The sequence below is a fragment of the Pinus tabuliformis genome, chromosome 7, assembly GCF_031772625.1.
Source record: "Pinus tabuliformis cultivar Carrire ecotype Pingquan chromosome 7, CPIR1, whole genome shotgun sequence".
Lineage (NCBI taxonomy): Eukaryota > Viridiplantae > Streptophyta > Pinopsida > Pinales > Pinaceae > Pinus > Pinus tabuliformis.
This window is the reverse complement of record NC_142293.1, coordinates 332812845-332835663: the sequence shown is the minus strand read 5'-3', so window position 1 is coordinate 332835663 and position 22819 is coordinate 332812845.

Genomic DNA, 22819 nt, shown 5'->3' with positions numbered 1-22819 from the left:
TGTTGATGGAATCCAGCTAAAAACCATTCCTCCTCAAGTTCCTCCAGTTGCGCGAGCCATTCCTCCAAAGCCCCATGGTCAGCCATGCGTGTCATTGCCGCGATTTGCAAACTAGGTACAATATATTCCATGGGCATAACGGCTTCCTTAACATAGAGTAACCAGAAAGGTGTCTAGCCCGACAATTTCTTACACGTGGTTCGGTAAGGCCAGAGCACAACAAGGATGTGCAAGTCCCAATCGTTTCGCTGCACGTTACAAACCTTAGTCAACACCGTCTCCAAAATTTTGTTGAATGCTTCGACAGTCCCATTCGCTTGCGGATGGTAGGGCATACTCTGTTGATGATAGATCTGGAATTCCTTAGTGAGTGCGCTGATTGTTTCATTCAGAAAGGGCGTTTCGCGGTCTCTCATTATAATTTTGGGACATCCAAACCATGTCAACACGTTTTCGAACAAGAATTTCGACACTGTAGTAGCCGTATAGTCCTTAACCGGCTGTGCTCCTGCCCATTGGGTCAAATATTATCTCGCGGTGATGATGTAGTGTGCACCCATCTTCCCTTGAGGTGCAATAGGTCCTATGAAGTTGATTGCCCACTTCTCGAACAATTGCAACATCATCTATGGATTGAGTGGAATTTCATCCCTTCGTGATGGTTTCCCAGTCCATTGAGATACGTCGCAAGCCTGACAGTATGCTTCGAGTCTTGATGTAGAGTTGGCCACCATAGTCTTGCACGAAGAATCTTTTGTGTTGTGGCGCGGCCCGCATAGTTTCCTCCAGCAACCCGACCATGTGCTTCGGCCAGGATCTGTCCTTGCTCAAATTCAGGTACATATCTGTGTAATATTTCATTGTTTCCCATCTTGTAGAGGTGTCCTGCAATAACAGTAAATTCTGTTGTGCGTATCACCAATTTTTTCTTCTGCTGAACGAAATATCCTTGCAGCGTGGTTCCTATAGTTAAGAAGTGGATTATGTCCTCAAAATGGCCATCCGCGATGTGCACTACATACAACTATGCATCTGGTAGTCCTTCCTCCAAATTTGTGGGCTCTTCACCGTTCTCAATTCGAGATAGGTGGTCTGGGTCTGTGTTCATACATCCTGGCTTTACAATGACTTCGAAGTCATATTCTTGAAATAATAACAACCACCTACAGTTGCGCCCCCCCAATACAGGCTTATTCACTAGGTATTTTAACGCTGAGTGGTCAATATACATTTTAAAGTGTCCTCCACACAGATAGTGGCGGTATTTTAGGAGTGCACATACCATCGCCAATCCTTCTTACTCAATAGTAGAGTAGTTCTTCTTAGCTTTTGACAATCGTTGACTTGCAAATGTGATCGAATGATCAATCCCTTCTGCTCCTTCTTGTGTGAGTACCGCACCCAATCTGATACACGACGTGTCAACATGTACATGAAATTCAATGTCCCATTTCGAAAAGACCAATATAGGAGTTGATGCAATCTTTTCCTTAAGCATTTCCAAACTTCTGTTGCATTTCTCATTCCAGCAATAAGTAGCATCATTCTTCAATAATTGTTCCATTGGTGCCGTAATTTGCGCGTAGCTTTTTATGAACTTTCGATAGTAACCAGTGTGTCCCAGTGTAGCACGTAGTTGTTTGACATTTCACGGTGCTTGCAGATTGAGTATGACAACGATCTTCACTAGATCCACCATCAGACCTTGCTTACAAACCACATGGCTGAGCAGGTTCCCGAAGGGGATGAGGAAAGTACACTTCTTCAGATTTAGCATGATCTGGTGCCATCGACAGGTATCCAACATTAATCGTAGGCTCATGGTATGCTTCTTAACTAGCCTAGATATGGTCCAATCATCAAGATATACCTCTAAGAACTTGTGTATAAATTCCTTGAAGGTAGCTACCACAATGCGAGAGAATATCGTCGATGCGTTCTTTAGTCCAAAGGGCATCACCGTATACTGAAAACATCCCCATTCGGTGGTGAAAGTTGTCTTAATTCTGTCTTCTGGTGCGATCTTGATCTGGTGGTAACCCAAGAATTTGTCCATGAAGGAGTAGGCTTCCTATCCTCCCACATTCTCTAGTACTTCGTCTGTAAATGGCGTTGGAAATGGATCATTGACACATGCATCATTGAGCTTTCGGAGATCGACGCAGATGCGAATTTCACCCTTTTTTTCTTCTCTTGCACAACCATAGGACTTACCCAATCAGACTCTTCTACCAGTTCAATTATTCCTGCCACAAGCATCTTATCGAACTCTTTGTGTACCTTCGCTTTGTATTTTGGATTCAACCGGTAAGGCCGCTGCTTAACCGACTTTGCATCCGGCTTCAGGCTTATCTTCATAATTCCCAGGTCACCGAGGATCCCTTTTAATTTCATGATTTTTGTGAGAAATAAATCTTGATATTCTCGAAGCAACTCGACCACCTTTTCCACCATGGCATCGTCCCAATAGTCTCCTAGCGTTGCGTACTTTGGCTCTTCCTCTGTTCCAATGTTTACTTGTTTTGTTTTCAGTGGTGCGGTGATGTCTGGATCCTTGATTGCTGGTCCGCGTACCTCACGACTCCTCTCTGTTTCTGGAATATTGATGTTTATAGGGTCGTCCTCATCATCTTCTACCTACACATTGTAACTTTCCAGGGCCTGGATTAATTGTCGCGACCAATCTAGCTGTACGACTTCTTGTGGTTTCGATGGCATTTTGAAAATAGTGGATTTTATCACCTGTAGCTCGTCGTCTATAGTATCCATCCATTGATCCTCAAAGAGGAAAGTTGACATCAACCCTTCGCGCAAGATATCCCATTCGCCTGTACCATGTCTTAGCTTTGTTTCAGTCTACCAATTCCTTGGGGTGACGTCCAAGGTATGATAAAATAAATGTGCCCACTCCTGTTGAGGTTATTCTCCATAAGCTTGGACCCACCTGGTCAGGTGCATGCACAGATCATCACGTCCATCGTATTTCTCTGTTATGCGGAGTTCCAGCCTTCCAAATCTTATCTGCATCATGTGCCAACAGTCGCGCCAATTTTCAAAGGTTCCTTCATGAGTGCCCCAACAACGCGTAGGCGTCACACGCAGTGTCCATTTCAACGCGTCGAACCGTCGGTGCTCTGGTACTGTGTCTTCAAATTTGATCAAGAGTTCATTTACTATTGTTAGCCCATCATACATCGGTAGTTCACGATCTTGAGCTTTAACGCAACACAACGATTTAGTCACCATATTGCAGTTTAACGTGGTTACCCCATTCAGTCGGTTATGCCATCACTCATCTTCTTCATCTAAATCTTCGGTGCAGGAGTCTGCAAGCTCCCATGATATTCTTCCTCCCACCATCAAATTGTCCCCCACTTGATGTCATGCAGTGATTTTGTAAATTCAATCTAGCTCATCATCATTTCCTTCGTCGCGCACGGGTTCAATGTAATGCAGTCCGTCAGCGGGGTCTAATGGAATGACTACGCGGAGCGACTTCTGCTCAAAGATCACTTTCCTTTCTTTAAATTAATAACTCCATTCATGTCAATGGCCCAATATATTCCTATTAATGTAGGGTAAGGGCTACTTTCATCCACAATTTCGATTACCTCGAAGTCTGTTCAGGTGCTCGCGCCTTCTATATCTACGGTAATCCCTTGTAGTCTTCCCATGGGTAGGATCTTCTATTGATTCGCCATCCTTAATTGAATAGGAGAAATTGCAGTGTGGGCTTGCCCATGCACTCACACGTTTGTTTGGGTAGTACTTTGCATCTGAGCCCAAGTCCAGAATGATCTAATCCATCTCATAGTCACCAATCTGTGCTGTTAACTGTATTTCCCGCCCAGTCCACAATGCATGTTTTCCCAATTTTTGGATCACGCGTGATTCACTTGATCCTGTGCACCTCTTTATCAATTCTTGCAAGCCCTTAACCACTCTATTGTCGTGAAGCAATTTCATGCACGTCTCTAAAAAGGTAGTTAGCTTTGAGGGATCCCTTTCTATCTCGGATTGATCCCTACTACCTGGGGTAGAGACCTCCGTGAAGCTCTCCCAAGCTTCCAGACCTGTCCCCTTGCAAAATTCTGCGTCCTTCTTGGTTGGTTGCTCCTTATCCTTTCATGTGCCTGTGCCACTTCTGAGGACCATATTTAGTTGGGATCTTCTTTGCGCGGTTCGGACCTCATCATCTGGATGTTTTGTGTCGTTGTAGGTTGTGCTGCCTTTTTCTCGCGAATCTACACTATCAGCGTGGGGCAATCTATAAGTTCATGATCGAATTGTTCGCAGTAAGGGCATGATATTCTGGTCGGATTGGTACATTCCCACGCATAGTGGCCTAGTCCTCTACAGTTGTAACAAATGAGTTGCCTGTGACCCCTTCCTAGCTGCATTCCTCCCCATCCTCGCCCACATCCCTGGAACCCATCGCACGCTATCACCGCAGCTGGATCCTGACCTCACACTTCAGTCTGCATTTTGTAGGCAAGTCACTGGTCCATCAATAATTGATAACTTTGGCAGTCTCATTCCTCGTGGCCCACCGATCAGAAAAAGTTGCAAAATAGCCGCTGGGGGGTGGTTGTCTCATATTCTGTAATAGATGACAGTTATCCATGGCATGCTTTCCTCCCTCCTGGCATATTGCACACCAGAGTGCGGGCACTGCGCTGGGGCCTTCCTGTGCCTCTAGTCGCAACGGCGTTGGACCCCTTGTGGCCGCATAGTTCACAAAAACTGGACAATGATCTTTATCATGACCCTGGCTTCTACACTTTATACACCATACTTCCTCCCAGTTTCCCAGGAAAGGTGCCTGTTCTTGTTTCAAATTCTGCATTTCTAATCATAGATTTTGTATTTGCACGTGGATTTACTGAACTCCCAACCCTGGATCCTGTATCGGAGTTTTGTACAACCTCATCGCAGTATCTAATGCTTCGGCTTGGGTTGAGATCTTTTGCTGTGATAGCGCAATATTTAGGTGTGGCATTAGTGATGCCACAAACCACGCACAATGCTGCACATCCAACAACGTCATGTTCACCTCACGCATTGTACTTTTCAATCTCTGATCTAGATCCCACGGGGTTTCACCAGGCATCATCGCGATTTCCTTGAACCCTATAATCAACTTCGTTTTTGTTTTTAGCCGGCTAAACTCTTTTTTTAATTCGATCCAGATCTCCACTATTCCTGCATTCAGTTTGTTGCTTGAGTACTTTATATACCATGTCAGTGCTCGGTCCTGTAACGCGCTAACTAAGGTAGCCTTTTTGATGTTATCACCCGTAACCCCATGCACTTCCCATACCGCTGCTATCACGAACCAAAATTGTTCTGTATCTTCGCTTCCTGCTCCTTTGAATACCGGTAGTTGGATCACGCTCATCATTATTGACCTTTGAATTGCGCGTATAAACTGGTACTACTCCTGATTCAATCAATCTTCAAGATTTTCCTTTGTAGGATTCCGACATCAGACACCACTTAGGCAGATCCTGGTCCCGGCAACAGAACCATTTGTTGGCTTATATGGGCCTAACCCAGGTTTGGAAAAGTTATTTAGCCAAACAAATCCCGCAGCTACCGACCCTTTCGGTAACAGCCCGCGGAGCGCGGACTGAGGTCTCACCCGAGGTAGTAGGGGAGTGTGCTGAACCAGGTTTCCACACCCTTGGGATGTCTTGATGTGGTCTGGAGGTTTTGCACACCGTTCTGTGGCTTCGTGCCACTCTACTCTATAGAGATCCGGACCCAAAAAACTCTTTAATACTTATTAATGCGCTGCTATAGATTAAATCCACTTTTTATGGTCTTTAAGCAACAGAATTAACCAGTTTGTGCACTTGGAAAAGATACAGATTGGCATAAATTCATATCATAAGCATACACACATAGATCAAACACTTTTATTAACCATAAATTAGCCAGATCCGCAATAATTGTGATTTAACACAAAATTTTAGAATCAACTTATCTTTATTCAATCCCTTCACCAATACATCCAAATCCACCGTGCGCACTCAGTTGCAGGGAGTCCGCGCACACAGCTGCGGACTCTACTAGGCCTCTGCACACACAGCTGCAGAGCCTCTACCCTTTTACCCACACCCTTGACTCAGACTTACAGACACTTCTCGACTTTTCTTCTAAAAAACCCATTACATATCAGATCCAAAATTACATACAAAAGCTACCTTCTACCCATAAAGCCTTGCTCTATTTATACCTTCCTATGGTCCACGGACCATGGACAAGCCGACTTACTTCGTGTGCAAGGCGGCCGCGCCACAAATCCTGGTGACCGTAAATGCAATAACTCTAAGTTCCGCCAGAGCGATGTGCTTTATCTCCACGCCTTTTTTATGGCGAGTCCCTGGTCTGCACCACTCCTCGCGGAGATCATCAAGGGATTGGCCACCGGCCTGGTCCCCGCAAGGTTGAGTTGCTCACCTCTGTTTGGCAAGCCAGTGAGAAAGTATACATCCGAGGGCTCTATCTCGAGCTGGTGCCCTCCAATGTAAAAACATTGATCTTGAACGTTCCATCGCTCAACCAGCCATTCCAAAAATCTTACCTGGCCCCTCATGCCCGGTATGGTCCAATATTTGTACAATCCACATGTTCTTAAGGCATCCAGAGAGGGTTGGTGGTTAATCGCAGCTTCATCGTCCTCTACGTGCTCTCTCTCTCTCCAGTCTAACATGTTTTAGGTCCTGCACATCAAAAGAGTCAATTAGAAATTAATTTGAGCAAATTTGGTGGTTTTTTGAGAGAGTTGGGGTTTTGAAATGCGCCCTTTGTGGAAGACGCACCCGGCTTTGTAGCACAGGGCGTCCGGACGCAGCTCGCCTGAAGGCGGACTGCGTCCCCCGACCTTTTTCCCGTGTGAGAAAAAGTCGGGGGACGCAGGTCACCCGAAGGGCACCTGCGTCCGCCGAGGGGCGCATTTTGAACCCAAAACCCCCCCAAAAAATGAAACAGAGACCAAAAACAAAAAACTAAATGGATAAAAATGAAGAGTGGGATGTGTAAAATACCTCGGTGAAGCGGCGTTCGATTCCGACGGTCAGATTTTCCGCAGCAACCACGGGAAGTTTCTTGTCAAAAGCTCCTTTTTCAACCTCAATAGTGAAACGGTAAAAATGACATGGTAAAAGGTCTTTTTATAGGTTTTTTGGATGAATTAGTTCATTTTTTACCATGAAAAGATGTTTTCGAATGTATTTTTGCCTATTTTAAACAGGTATGAGTAATATGTCGCTTTTGTGCAGGACGAAGGGATTTCGAGGGAAATTGTAATTTTTCACAAACAAAATTTCAGAGTCATCTTTTAAGCTCTTTTCTGACTCCTAAAACATGAAAAGATCGCCGAGTGTTTCTTTTTCACTCGTTAAAATGGAATTAAAAGACGGTCCCCTTTTAGCTCTTTTCTGACCGCAAAATCAGGAAAAGATTGCGGGTTTTTGTCGTTTCAAACTCGATAAGGAACTAAAACGACGTGTCTTTGATCACTTTTTACTTTTCAGGTCAACGACACTATTTTGAAAGTACTCCTTGGTCGCAAGATCAAGCGGTTCCCCCAGGTATTATTTTATACTTTTTCGGGCTTGAGGGACACAAACTTACGAAAAAGTTCAACGTGGAGTTTCCTTAAGTTTTTCAGACTCTCTAAAAATGAAAAACGCCGAGTTTCTCCTATACTGGGCTCGTTAAACTTTTACAGTAAAGGACCTGTTCAATTACAAACAGGAACGAACCACTCCTTCCTAGGGTTCGAATTTAAACTAGGTTGGACTCGTCCGAAGGATGAGCTTATAACCAAGCATATGTTATCCTCCTCAAGCTTGTTAAAAATAAAGAGGTACTTGCCAGAAATGGTGGGGGAAAAGAGAGAAGAATGAACCTATTTGTCACCTTTTGTCTCAAACGAAACTTTATTACCACTCTTGAGCACGACACTTTTTCATTTCACCTGGCTTGGGAAATCTTTTACCTCACAGTTGACCAAATCACTTTGAAAATCTTTAACCGGGTTCAGGGATCAACTTTGAGTTATTCGTCACCAAACCATCTGTTGTGTCGTTATGTGTTCAAGAGGTCTGCAAGCAAAACTTTCATCTGCAAAATACTTGTCATCCATTTGACCATCCCTGAGTCAGTCCTTACAGCAACATTTCTTCAACTTGAACAATGATTTCGTGTTGCGGGCTTGCCTGCAACGGGTCGCTTTCTATCGACATCGACACATTATCTAGAAAGATGACTTAGGAATCGACAGTACCTTGAAGTCTGCATGCATCAATGGCAGGTTTCTCGCCTTTGACGTCAGTTTACATCATTGACTTTCGATCAGAGGATTCCGTGAAGTGTTCGACATCAAAACATCTATTCACATTTCACGGGTTGTGCTTGGTACTTTGAGGACCATTGACATTACTGGTGGTTTCTCTCACGCTTGTTAACAGTTTACATCATTGACTGGTAATCAAGTGGTTTCTACCATGTTCGACATCGAATCATTTAATCACATGGCTAGAATCGTACCAATTCGGGAAGTAGAAATGAAGACCCTGGATCTAGTTTCTACCATCCAGGCTGCGAGGAGTTTTGTATTCATTGTCTATGTAGACTTATCATAAACAGATGGCTGCGTCCATACTGTATCTACAAAAGTCTATAAAAATAATGTACTACAAGATCATTCCTGTATCAGAATAGTTAGTCCATTAGTTAAAGTTTTGAATCTGAGTATGGGAATGCCTACCTCAGTGATGATATAATCTTATCCATGTATTTTGTGTTGAAAATTGCAGGTTCCAACCAGGCCATCCACAAGGCAATCCTTGAAATGATAAAGCGCTTCACCCTTCCTAGAATTACAAAACCCTATTCTATTCTAGGCTTCGCACTTTAGGGGGCAATCATATAATAAAACATATATTCAACATGCAGACCAAGGAACACATGAAATAACTCATTAACACAAGCTATTGAGAAAAATAAACCAGTTTGTATTAATAACGAAACAAAGAAACTCTTACAACCTGGCCTTGGTGTTGTGCAAGTTCCTCCCAGGGTCCATCAAGGGTTTTCCTCTACTTTGACAAAGCTCACCCTCTTCCAAGTAGAATCAAGTAAAGACAATCTCTCCTCACAAAGGCTCTAATGGAAGACCTAAATCCTGCAGCATTTACCCAAAGAAAATGTATAGCTCCAACCTCCTCTCCTTCTGGCTCAATGCCTTTATTTATAGTGCTGTAAAGAGGTTATTCAGGTCCACTATCAATGGGATCATCCCCCTCTATGGGTGGGATAGCTCCCTTATTGATGGGATAAGTTCCCCTTAATAGAGATACATGAACCAACTGGAGGCGCATCCATTTCATCAAACCGACCTCTAGAATGTTCTAGAAGTAACCACAAGTAACTTTTTCAAGATAAAACTCGCGCATTTTGCCTTTTACAGAGGGACGCACCTATCCCTTAACATACAGAGCGTCCATGGACGCAGATTTTGTGAACATGGTCAGCGTCCCCGCAGGTAAGGCTAGAGAGAACCTGCGACCCCAGAGATAAACATAGTTTTTACAAGACTTTCTCTCTTCTTTGAGTTTGAGATGGATAACAGAGGCATGAGACTTGCCTAAGAGGGTAGCATGACTGTTGATTTGAGCCATACTAACTGTAAGTAGTCAAGGTGACATTTTTTAGTGTAACACCCTTGACTCAGACTTACAGACACTTCTCGACTTTTCTTCTAAAAAACCCATTACATATCAGATCCAAAATTACATACAAAAGCTACCTTCTACCCATAAAGCCTTGCTCTATTTATACCTTCCTATGGTCCACGGACCATGGACAAGCCGACTTACTTCCTATTATTCTATATTATTTCTTGGGTGGATAACCCCTTGACTCGATCTATTATGTCTCGCGCTCCACATATTTCAAAGTCTTTACCCTATTTTTATCCTAATTTATAAGCTCTAAGCCCCAAAACTATTACGCGGGAGCTCCGCTACCCAACATTTCTTGATACAATCAAAAGCTTCCTTTTCTTCTTGGTTCCACTTAAACACTAAATCCTTCTTTATCATACTCTATAAAGGCTTAACAATATGGGCAAAATATGAAATAAACTTGCGAAGGAAATTGATTTTACCAAGGAAATATTGCATACCTTTTTTGCTGCTAGGAAGAGGAATTTTCATTATAGCTTTCACGCAATCAAGTTCAACGGTGATTCCATCCTTGGTGATGATATGTCCAAGAAGATTTCCCTCAGAAACAAAAATATGCTCTTCTTGGGGTTAAGTGAGATCCCATACTTCTGACACCGTTCAAAGATTTGTTTGAGATGGTGAAGGTGGTTAGATCTCTTCTTTGAAAAGACAATGACATCATCTAAATAAAAAACCACACTTTGACCCATCAAACCCTTGAAAGCGATGTCCATTTCTCTTTGGAATGTTGCCCCGAAATTAATAAGCCCGAAAGGCATAAGTCGCATTGTGAACATTCCCCACTTTGTCCTGAAAGTTGTCTTTATCCGGTCTGGTTCAGCCACCAACACCTGATTGTAGCTGGAGAAACTATTGAGTAGAGAAAAAATTTCCAACTCCGAAACCATTTGGATAATCTGTTCCATGGATGGGATTGGGTAGTTTTCTTTTTTTGACGCCCGATTGAGATTCCAGAAATTGACACACAAATGGATCTCGCTAGACTTTTTTTCTACCAGAACAAGGTTTGAAACCCATTTATAATGCCTAAAATTAAATATAATATAGGCATATAACAAATTATTGAGCTCCTTTTGGATGAGGGGTTCCAGTGTTAGATTCACTTTCCTCAACTTCTGCTAAAATGGTTTGACCCCTTATTTTGTAGTAATAACATGTTAAATGATCTGTGTGTCATAAGTATTTAGATCATCGTACGTCTAGGTGAAGATGTCACTGTATCTCTTGAACAAGTTGATGAGAGATTTTATTTCCTCAAAGGAACAACCCAAACCTATGTTAATTAATTTGGGGTTGGCTTCAATCCTAAGGTTGGCTTGCTCATGTGAAAGAATGTAACTTTGTGTTTTTGTGTTTGGTTGGCCTCAGAAGAAGTTTTGTAGATCAAATAATCTTTCTAGTGTGACCACTTCTCTTGGAATAGGGTTCCCCTTGCGCTCATTCACCTCCTCTTGCAGGGACCTTTCATGTTCTTCTTCTTCAGTCGTCGTGTCTTTAAATGCCTCTGTGTTTGCCATGAAATCCAATATATGTTGGTCATCATTGAAAACACGTAAATTAGTTACATTATCAGGGAAAACGGGCTTATAAACAATTTCAATTGAAAAGTCATCCATGAGAGGTGTTAACCTGGCTACGGCATTTGCCAGAGTATCAATGGTTGCATTATTGAATCTAGGAATAGAAATTATTGAAAGCTTTAAAAGAATCGATCAAGCGCCATATCTCTTGCTGGTAATTCTTCAGGTGTGGTGACAAACAATGAATTGTGTTCTTTACATGTCTTGTAATGCTTTTAGAGTCGTTAATCACCTTCAAACATTCAGATTTCAAGTCAATAGATTTTTTGAGGTCGAGGATCATCGCTTTGTACTCTGTGGCGTTATTGGTGCATTGGAACTCTAACCTGCAAGAGATTAAAAATTTGTTCCTTTTGGGGTCCACGAGGATGCAGCCTGCTCCGGCCTCATGGTGAGTCTTGGACCCGTTATAATATAGTGTCTATATTTCATCATTAAGCATCGATGAGTCTGGAGTATGTAAATATATAGTACACATTTCATTTTCATCAGTTAGGGTGTGTGATAGTAATTCCAGCTAGGTAGCAGGTGGGATGAGTGATGGTTTGGATTGGTAACAACCCATCATTGCTTCAAGAAAACACACTCCCAGTTCCTCTTGAGCAAAACTAATCGAATCATTAGAGACTTCGAGATACATGACTGTATGTTTCATGAAAGGTTCATTGTTAACCCTGATTTGATTGTTCTTTCCTTTGTAGGAGAACCAAAAGTGGGACCAGTATGTGGAAAAATCACCTTGGACTTTACAAGACCGATCCCTACCAAGCAATAATCCATAGGCTTCCGGGATGTCAACCACAATTATGTCGATGAAATGGTGCACCCAAGAGTCAGAAGACAACCTAATTATTATGTTATTTAACTCACCAACAACAGGGACTTGAGACCTATCCAACTGAATGATCTTGGTGTCTGTATTCTCGGGTTAGATGTCTAGCTTTTTGTATACTGACCATGACATGATTTTGGTTGACGCACTGAAGTTGACAAGGAAATTATGCACATTGTAGTTTAAGATTTTGAAGGTTGGAAGAAACGGGGGCATTGAACCTCTCGAGTTTGCGTTTGTAGAAATTACAACAACTTGGAGATCGATCGCGGCTCGAGATTGTCTAGGACAATTAGTCTTGGCCGAAGAGGCAACCTTGCAGGTTCCTGAAGAGATGGTGAAGGTTTTGGAAATTAGCTTGTGTTGGTTGGCTAACTTGGCAAGCTCATAAAACGAGATGTTGGCTTGTGTCTTCTTCATATCTTCAATAATATTGTACCCCAAGTCTAGGGTCAAAGTGCTTTCTGGGGAGGCCTGTGGGGAGAGGGTGGTTTTGGTTGAGACTCTGAACGTGGACATGTTTCCTTTACCACTCGTAGAGGGATCCTTCAGGCTTTGTGATCGATTGCCTCTTGGTGGGGGAGGAAAAGGGGGGCGATTGGGGTTCCCCTCAGAAACAATTTTTGTGCCTGACCCCCCACTAGTGTGGGGAGGTTGTCTGCCATTACCCCAAGGAACTCTCAAATGCCTTAGGTCTTGAACATTTCTCATATTTCTAAAGTTTCCCAGGGTCCTAGGAAACCTGAAAATCCACTCGTTGTTGTAAAAATTGATGCGGTCTCTGATATTGTCATCATTCCCCTCTCCTAGGGGTACCTCAACGTTCCCTCTCAAAGGTTGGTTGTTGATAGGGGTATCTTCTAGGAGGGTTGATTGTTTTCCTGTGTTTCCTCCCTCTGCAGTTGATTATTTCCCCTTGTGACTATGCTCCTAGGGCCTTCTCTTTTAGATGTTGGGGGACTTTCCAAACCCTCAATCGAGAGCATTTCAACTAAATCCACATAATCATCCAAAATCATCCCAATTATATGTCATACAGAATTAAACATGATGCCTTGATGTGTGTGATGAGGCCCAAAGGTGCGCGGGTTAGGCAGGAGCCTAATGGGGGAATGCATTTCAGACCCCTAGAGAACTGACAAGTAATGGGGTGCAAATATCTCAACTGATCATACGTGAATTCAAAGAGAGGGGACTCTCCCCCCTTAGGGATGTTCTCAAGTGGAGGGGTTTGCGAGTTCCCAAGCTGGAGGTTCCCGAAAGGTGGAACAAAAAAGGGATGATATGGTGTTTTTAAGGGAAACAGGATGTGCCTGGTTACTATCTTGATGGGAAGTCTCTGTGTGAGGGCGTGTATTGGTGCCAACCATCATGCCCTCCTTCTAGCACCAATTCAGTTGACGGGACAAAATTCTATGCCAATAGCAAGGGGATCTCCCTTGGTGTAGAATCCCAACTAGATTCCACACCATTTACCTTAGGGATTTCATCCAATATGTAGGCCCGGATGCCATGCAGGTGGTTAAGGTTCGCTTCAGACAGAGGTGGGATACCGACTCAACCAAACATATTGAATTAAAAAAAACAAGGAAATAATTGACGAATGTCCATAATATGAATACCATAAATAGAAACATTAGAACTTGACAACATGAACTTCAATTAAAGAAATTTTTAGCAAAACCTCCAAGAAGATCATACTGATATACAAAATATGCTTAGCACTATAAAGTAGTTCACAATAGCTAAGCATTAATAAACATGAGTAAATGCATAGTCAGTAATAAGATGTTCCAATATTCACAAAATAGTTAAATTAGTACAAGCATAGAGTGAGCATATCATATACCATCCATATGTTGCCAAGCAAGATTCGTAGCACAGGAAGACATACAAGGAAACTATGCATCAAATAACTCTCAAGAACATTCGATCCATCAATAAACTGATATCCCTGGCATCAAAACATCAAATATTTGTCCAATCCAATAGTGGAAAATAATTGTTATTCCTTGTATTTATTAGAAGAGCACAAGTCCTCTCAAAACAATATGTCCCAAAAAAAAGTCCCGAGCTAAATATCCTTTACAATGTGCCATGAGGGTGTATTTATAGGATGAGGGTGACCTTTGGTCTACGTTTGACTCTTGGACTTCCTCATGACCTTTAAACTACCTCATGACCTTTAGACTTCCTTATGAATCTTCACATTCTATAATTATCATATTCTATCCTAATTTGCTAATTACATAAAATGAGAAAAATCTATCCTATCAACTTAACAATAGAAAGTTCTTCAATATCTAGGTGGAGTTGTTCCACTAGGTAGGTGCATAAAAGCTTGTACTAAGCTGCTATGGGGGCATTTTATGGTTGTTCCTCATCATGTTTTTGCAGGCACTCGAGGGCGTTCGATATGAGGGTGATCCTTCTGGCGTTAACTTGATTGGATAAGGTCACTATCTTTGAATACATTCTCACTGGTTCAAATACGTTCCATGTGATATTCTCCTTTATAACTAGTAGGTTGTCTGAGCAGGCAGCCTACCTGTATGTGTCAACAAATGATTGAAATTCCTATGATATGTCTTCTTGCTTCGTCACCTAAACTATTTCTCCGATGGATGGAACCCCATGATTCTTGATCATTGATTCCAAACCACTAAAAAGGTGCCTATATGAAGCCAACACTCTATCCACATCTTTGGCCAGTTTGTCTCTTGATTGGATCTTGATGCGTAGCTAGACTTTGGAATTTTTCATGGTGATCCAATCCTTTTTTGGGACTTGTGACAGTGCTCCTGGATACTTCATGTAACCCTCATGTATGCTATCAAAAGCTGCAACTACTTCCTTCAGCATATTATACCTCTCTCTTGTATCGGTTTTTATGGCCAAGATTTGAGCTACTGTATGATGTAGTTTTGACATTTCTTCATAGACCATCTCCATGGCTTCACTGAGAGTTTCAACATCATCCTTGATTGCAACTTGTAGTTCCTTTGTATTGGAGTGCATTAATCAGAGGGATGCATTTTCTTCTTCTACCTTCTTTCTATCTTGTTCTCCTTTAGTGACCCTCTGCTCTGATGCATAAATCATGTTTTGGAGTTTTGCGATTTGTTTTCTCATCCTAGCAACATTTTGTTTAGTTTTGATCATAAATTCAGTCCAAGCCGAGCTAATCATCTCAGGGTTAACTGTAGTGTAGGGAAAAATTTTATTTTACTGTGGCCACCGACAGGGGTTTTGGCACAAAAATTTCTCCTCTCCTACATGATTTTGAATATAACATGATCAAAGGTGAGCGTGGTGAGATCCAACACTTCCTTTTCTTCTTCTTTGGGAATGCCCAACTCTTTGAGAGGGAGATTTCCTCTGGTGAGGGGAGTAGATGGGGGAACATCCAATAGAGACAACTAAACTTTCTCAGGTTCTTGTTGAGTTGCCTTACTAGTTTCTCCCTGCTCCTTCTTTCTCCTTTCCTCCTCTTCTTTCTTCCTCTGCTCTTCCTCTAGCCGTTTCTTCTCTTGCTCTTATTGCTCTTGCTTCTTCTTAAGTTCCTCAACTTGCCTGAGTTTTTCTTCCCGTTCCAACTCTTGCTCTCACTTCTTCCTCTCTTCTTCTTCCTTGTCCCTCTGCTCTTCCTATTCTTTTAACTTCTTTTCTTCTAGTTGCTTCTTTCTTTCTTCCTCTTCTTGTTACTTCCTCTTCTCAAGCTAGTCCTACTCACCTGAATCTTGCAATTGTTTGAGCTCTGCCTCTCTTTTCCTCTTGAGCTCTTTATTTTTCTCAACTAGGGTTGAATTACTTTGTTCTAGCATTTCAGTATCCTCTCCTGCTTCATGGTCACTTTGGGAATCATGTACCTCTTTCTCCTTCTGTTTCTTTAGTTTCCTAGTGGTCTTCTGCTTCTCTTTCTTCCTCTTCAGAGTGGATGACCTTTCCAGTAGGCTCACATTCTCCTGGGAGTGTTCAATCTACTCATCGTCTCTTGCTTAATGCTATTTGGTGCTGAGTTCCCTGGTGGCATTATATTGGTTTCTAATCTTGTCTTCATGCTCCTCCTTGGAATGTGGGTATGACCAGTTAAAATTAGCTCTTTTTCAGTGAGTTTCCACGAATTTCTCGGGATCATAAGCATGATGGTTCAGGGTTACGAAACAACATCCATTTAATGCTTCGGTCTCTGCCACTACTTCCTTGAAATTTTCCACTATTTAGAGCTCAATAAGAAGAGGTGATGTAGGCCATGGATTCTTTTTCCCCTTTCTCAATGTTTTCGAGAAGCTCTGTGTCATTTGGTAGCATACTTCCTACAAGAGTACCCCGTCCGTGGAAAACCGAGGGAGTGTGTGCGACACCTTATAGGAAGTAAATACTCTAATGAATGTCCCCTTCTGGATCAGGAAACATTGTGCCACCTTGATGATACTTTCCATGGCCCTCTTTGACATACAAGATGGTTCTTCCGTGAAGAAAAAATGATATAATGGGGCAATAAAAGATTTAGAGATAACATCGAGCATACCCTTATAGTTGGTGTTCTAGAAAAAATTTTAATGGTAGTGTATTGGATATGCTTTGGTCATTTTCTAGTTGTGGCTCCAATTTTTGAACTGACACCTTACGCAGAACACGTCTAGGAGATATGAGGCCATGTGGAATTATGATGGCTGGTTCGGGTCAGGATTCTCGGCTGCAATTATGTTTGTCCTCAAGGCTGACATGAGGATGCTGGCCTAGTTGAATACTGTACCTCAAGTAGCGACCATACATGATGAGGACCCATGTTCCGTGGAACATATCACAATCTTCTCTTCCATACATTCAGTTCATCATGGCGGAAATTAGTTGATAGAACTTATTTAGTCCTTCTATCCTATATATCTGATCAATTCTAACCTAGAACATGGACATGTCTTGCCCCCATTCCCTAAGAATCTCCTTGGTATGGATCACAAAACTGAAGAGCCACCAAGTGTTGAAGGACTCCTCTTTCTTGGGCAGTCTGTAATATGCAACTATATCTTTGGAAGAGATGGTCGTGAGCAGTGCGCCACTATGGTCTCTCACCACCCATTAATCTGTGTCCGTGCTCTATATAATTTAATCAATGGTCTCAGTGCATGGGAAGATCTAATGATGAGATGCCACTTTGTGAAGCTTTGATCTTTCCACATTTATGTACACTTGGAAGTCTTTCTGGTCCTCTGGATATTCTTTTTGGAGACCTATGCATAAATATTGTACCATGAGGACTTGATGATTTATGTTGAAGTTGCAAACAATGTCCATGTAGATGGGGGGTGGTTCGTATTAATGGACTCCCTGTGAGCTCCTTCTAGATTCTTTGCAGGTAGATTTTGCTACCGAGGGTGCCATCTCATCTTCGAAGGAGGAGATTGAGATACACTCGAGATCAATGTCACCTAACATATCGAATAAACAGTCCCACGAAGAGAGAGGTAACATGAAAATAAAATCTTAGTGACAAATATAAATGATCTTTTTGAGAACCTGCAGGAAGGCATTTTGGTAGGTCGTAAGACTGCAGGGGTGAGGAGGTTGCGTGGGTTTTGTCGCTTAGGGTGCGTCCTAGTGAATTGTCAAGCTAGAAGTGAGGTCGTGGATTCATGGAGATCGCACGGGTGCTCAGGTCATGGAGTCGCTCAGGTTGCGAGGTCACGTTGTTTTGCTTATCGCGATTTTAGGTCGTGAAAATTGCATCTTTAGGCAATTTTTGGGGTGGAACACGCCTCAGGAGAGGTCCTTGGGGCTTCCAAGGGGTAGACATTTTGGTCTTCAGGGATAGCAGATCAGCTTGGGACAAGAATGGGCATGGAAAACACTCAGGGAAGCTCATGAAGACAAAAAAAAACTCAGCAAGGGTTTTCAGTTGAAATGAGTCCGAATCATGGATAAAAACTTTGCTAGTCAGAAATTCACAGAGTCAGGGTGGAAGAGGAAGACAAATGGTGAAAATAAATGATTATCAGGAAGGGAAAATTCACCTACCTGTCAGGGTCACGTGCCCTATTGAATCGCCGAGATTCCCCATTCTTTGTGTGACCAAGGTGAGTTGTGCAAATGATCGATCGAGTACAATATTTATAAGTTTCGTCACACTATTGGGTTGTGTTTCCATGGGGTTTGAGGGGGGTGGTAACCCCCCTCTACGGGGTTTGGAGTAGTGTTACAGATCCATTTGGCACATCAATCCCATCATTCATATCAATACAATTAAGGCTCATCAAACCCTAATTCAGTTGCTACATGCCCTAGACAAGTCATCACCTTGAATGCCTCCTTCCTTGAGAGTTTCTTGGCCTGAATTCCTCCATAAATGCCTCCTTGAGGGACCAGCACAGCCTTGGTCAGGGGTACGTGTGCTTCAGTGCAGGTAGGCCCATGTCAGGGTGCTTTCTAGAGCACTTAGGCCCACTTTGAACTGCGCTTGGCGAGATTGAGGGAAATCCTCAAAGGGTTCTAGGAATATTCTTATCTTCTGGAGCCATCTAGAAGATTCCCACACTTATCATCTCCTATGAGCTCGAAATTGGATAGGGAATGGTTAAGTAACCTCCTATCCTCTCATCCCTTCCTCCATGGAAACTAACTCTAAGTTTGGACAACCATTCAATACCCTCATTTATGACCAAATCTCCTCCATTTTCCTATAAATTGAGCACTCATCTAAGTGATCAGGGGCTGGACTTTGAGAATTTGGAAGGAGATATTGTTGGTGTGAGGATTGAGATTGTAAGCAAGCATTGTTATGTTGCCAGAGTGTTGTGATATTGATGTGATGTTGGTTGGAACCCAAGCTGGAGGAGTGACATTGGATCGGACTTCATGGTTGTAACTCTTCCTTCTACTTAATAAAGTTGTTTACACCTTTTCCCACATTCTTGTCTTTATGTATGATGATTATATGTGTAAATGCTTTTGATTCCATTTGCTTATAGTAGATAGATCTCTTGCTTTGATTGGTTTTTGTCCTCTGTTTTTGATTGCAGGTACTTGTTGAGTGAATTAAGTTCGAGAAGGAGCAACAGGAACCATACAAAGGAGACAAAGGGAAAGCGAAAGATAACAAGTAGGTACCTTGTCTTATTTATCTTTTATAGACAAGGGGAACGATCATCGTTCCGGGTAGTTTTCCTTCATCCTAGTACACCCTAGTAGACTTTACTTGCTTCCATTGATCTTGTTTCAACCTTTTTGAAGAGTTTTTTGGTAAAAATTGTGCTTGAAAGCCCCTAGGATAGCCTCTCTGGAACCAACACAGGTTTGGTCAAGAGACAAAGCACTGCAGAGCACCCTTAGCTTGAGGACAGTGCTCTGAAGTGCACTATCTCCCGTTCAAGGCTGTGCTGATCTTCCTTAGGTCAAAAATTCCTCCTTTGACTTGATTTTTCCTAAATTTCCTTCTATTTCTACTTGATGAAAGATCAATGATGCTTGTGTCTCTGAAATCGATTTATGTTTCCTTTTCTAGCCCTACTTTGGCCTTAGTTGTTTAGTGTTTTTTAAATGATTTCTTTATCACTATCAATTCATTGTTAAAGTTAGTTTATATTCAATTAATATTTGTTCAAAAGAAAGTGTCGTAAAAGTCTTCATTTATTTTGAAAAGGAAATCTCGTAAAGTCTTCGTTCTTGTAAAAAGATTGATTGATTGTATGTGCATTAGTTTCCTTTTGTTCATTTCAACATTAAGGGAATTGAAAAGAAAAACTTGCATTGTGCATTGAAAAAGTTTGTGTGTGCTCATAGGAATAGTTTAGGGAGATTGCACTAGATGTGCTCTTTGCTCTTTTTCTAAAAGAATCTAATTTCTCTATCTCTACTAGCTAAGGTTATCATTGTTGAAATTGAATGAAACGAATTCTCCATGCTGGTTACTTCTGGCCTACTATATTTAAAGATTTCATTATTGCCATCAGAAGCTGTCATGCATGCCAGATTTATGACCATAAAGCTAGATTACCACTTGCACCATTGCATCCTGTTGTCATTGTTGGACCATTCGCCAAATGGGGCATTGACTTCATGACATGTAACCCCACCTCAGCCAAGGGGAATGGGTACATTATAGTCGCCATTGACTATTTCACAAAATGGGCCAAGGCAATGCCTACATTAAACAACAGTGGCGAGACGGCTACACTTTTCTTTTTCAACCACGTGGTTGCCCGGTTTGGTGTACCACAGGCTATAGTTACAGATCATGGGTCGCATTTTTGCAATCACATGATGACTGAGTTAACTACCAAGTTAGGACTTTCACATGATAGTTATACTCCTTATTATCTGCAAGATAATGGACAAGTTGAGGCCATCAACAAAGTCCTGAAGCGAATGCTTCAAAGAATGATAGGGGTTCATAAACGAAACTGACATTTAATCCTATACTTGGCTTTGTGGGCATATCTAACCTCGGTTAGGAATGCAATTGGATTCACACCCTTTCAATTATTGTATGGTCTGGAGGCAATCTTGCCAATACAATGTGAAATTTCATCACTTAAACTCGCGATTGACTTGTTACCCGACACTTCTGATGAAGAAGCACATTTCTTAGAACTTATCCATCTCGATGAAACCCGTCGTGAAGCCACATTGGCTAACGAAGCACATAAGAAATTAATCAAGGTGAAATATGACCAAAATGTCAAGCCTCGCATTTTCTCAGAAGGAGACGTGGTCTTGTTTTATGATCAAGAAGCTGATAAACTAGGAGCAGGAAAATTTGAACACTATTGATGGGTCCTTATATTGTCAAGCGTGTTTTGGAAAAAGGTGCCTACGAGTTGGTGGATTATGATGGAATTCCATTGTCATAGCCCTGAAACGGGTTGTATTTGAAACGTTACTATGCTTAATTGAGTGTAGTAAAGTCACTGTATATATGCTTTAATTTCAGTTTGTGTGTTAGTGTGTCTTTTAGAGTTTTTATGTGGTTAAGTAATCCACTTTGCATTTGTTGCAGATGTCAAATATTTGGAACCATTTGTTGGTTACGCTGACGCTGCTAGTCATAGTACGCAGAACCTATCTTCTACAGCATGGGCCATTTTCGCTCCAAGTGGCGAGTTAGTGAGTTTTCAAGGGATTTGTATCAATTGTTCTACGAACAATATCATTGAGTATAGCGCATGGATTGAACTTCTCTCTAATGGAATTTCACTTGCATTCGTCGAATCATCATTAGGGTGGATTCACAAGTCGTCGTATTGCAACTAACAAACATTTGTACCGTTTGAAACCCAACGATTATTCGTATGTTCCTTAGAGTTCGTCTTTTGGAAAGACATTTTGAGTACATTCAATATCAACATATTTCCAGAAACGTTAACACATTAACCAATTCATTAGCAAACTATGTGTTAAACAGACATTTTCTACACATGTAAAAGTAAATTTTCATTTCATATCATTAGTTGAATAAGATTGCACATAACCATATATATAAAAATGCTCTAAAAGTAAAAATAGATAGATGTTTTAAAAATTTAAAAAAAAATTGTGTCCCATACATGTTTGGTCATTTGACCTAAAAACTCAAAATGCATGCAAAAATCATCCTAAGTAGACCTAGTGATGTTCATGATAACAAGTCAAAGCCTGACTATCATCCACAAGAGCCGCATCCAACAGCCAGGAACACCAATAGTATGGTGCTGTAGCCTCGTAGGTAACTCCTTGATCTGGACATCCAGAATACCGAGGGTTAATCCCTCTACATGATCCTGCAACTCTGCCAGTGTCTTGGACAAATACAAATCCTAGAGAACTTCCCTCCCAACATTTCTCTGCGTTGGTCCACCTGCCTCCTGTTGTTGTCTCATAGGTCGAACAATACCAACATCTGTATGCATGAGAATTATTTTAGTTTAGTCTTGGAAACATCAAAAAACAAAATTTGTAGAAACATAAAAATAAAAAAACATTTGGTCAAAAACAATTTACCTATAGCACCCCATTGAGCACCCACTAGTAAACTCAACTCTAGATCTCCATGAAAATCAATCCCTGCATATTTATACTCCTCGATGACAATGTGTTGTCAATCGAGCCAACTGAAGAATGCAGTAGAAAATGTAATCGATGACTGACCAGCATGTCTAGCCATCAATTCAACTCACCTCTGCATCCGTGGATCTCTAGGACCAGCTACACGTAGTGTTACATGCTGAGGTTGCATCAATGGAATTCTCTCTAAGGTAAAATCCATTAAGAGAAAGCCATAGCTAAATTTCTTTTTCTTACCATTCTTTACCTTTTCTAGCTGCTCTTTCAGTGAAGAAAGTACTACGTTCTTTTCTATTAATATTTTCGCTTGGTCCCTCACACCAATTTAATAAAGTTGGCTCAAGACAGTCAAGTGCATACTGCATGTATGATCTGTTTGCCAGATGAAGTGTCACATTGCCTGCTAACTTTACGATGGTGAAAAGGATTGTTCTCAAAGGCAAATCACGAATATATTTGATGATTATCTTTCCATCCTTGCTAGGTTGTGCACCTGACCAACAGAATTGTCGAACATAGTCCCTCATTGATTCCCCTCCACAGGAAGAACCTGAAAGAGAAATGGGGGCACCACGTCTCGACAACCCTATAAGAAAGTAAACATCATCGAT